Source organism: Emiliania huxleyi (assembly GCF_000372725.1).
Source record: "Emiliania huxleyi CCMP1516 unplaced genomic scaffold EMIHUscaffold_41, whole genome shotgun sequence".
Lineage (NCBI taxonomy): Eukaryota > Haptophyta > Isochrysidales > Noelaerhabdaceae > Emiliania > Emiliania huxleyi.
In genome coordinates, this window is record NW_005198900.1 from 235,805 (window position 1) to 236,747 (window position 943).

Here is a 943-nt window from a genome sequence, read left to right on the forward strand (position 1 = left end):
CTACACGTATTCGACTCATGAACACGTCTCTCATGAACACGTCGTCAGCCCTCGTTTTCGCCCGAGGCAGAGCACGTCCCGGAACACGTCGTCAGCCCTCAATTCCCTTGGATCCATCACTAGGTGCCCGTCCGCGGAGTCGAGCCGCTCTTCTCGCCGCTCACCGCGTCATTTGGCGTGCCGCCAACACCACCGGTCACTTCGGCCGCTGCAGAGATCTCTCTCGGCGGCGGCGTGGCGGGGGGCAGCGGTTTCGTGTCGTCCACGGGAGGGGCTCCCATCTACCTGCCTCCGCTCGCTTCCTCGATGGTCACGATGGTGCCTGCGCAAGGCTACCCCTCCCCGCCGCACCCCGGCGGGCTGATGTCCGTGCTGCCGCCGCCGTTGCCGCCGGCAGAGAGCCCTCTCATTCTTCCGTCTCCCCTCGGCGTCGCGACGGCTTTCGGCATGCCTCCGCGCCTCGGCGTACCGTCGCCACTGCCGGGCGCGTGTGGCTACGCCCCGTCGCTGCCCATGCTAGTCAGCGGGACCGGCAGCGTGCTCGGCGACTCTGCCATCCTGCAGGCGCGGCACAGGCCCGCCGCCTCGCGCGCACGCCGCTGCTTGCGTGGCGCGGCGGACGCGCGCGACCGGAGCGGGCCTCGCGCCTCACACGCCGCTCTCTCTTGCCCTCCTCGCCGCAGGACAAGGGCTACGGGGTCGCCGCCGCCGCGCGAATTGGCCGCACCCACCTCCCGCTCAACCAGAGCTACCCACGGCTGGTGAGGGACGCTCCTCGGGAGATATGGGGAGATATGAGGAGATATGGGGGAGATATGGAGACATGTGCGGCGCGCCTTGGTCTCGGGAGATATGGGGGATATGGGAGTCTCGAGATCGAGACGTGCCCCTCCTGCTCTTTCTCCACGATTTTCCGTCTGCACCGCTTCAGCGGCCGTGCCCC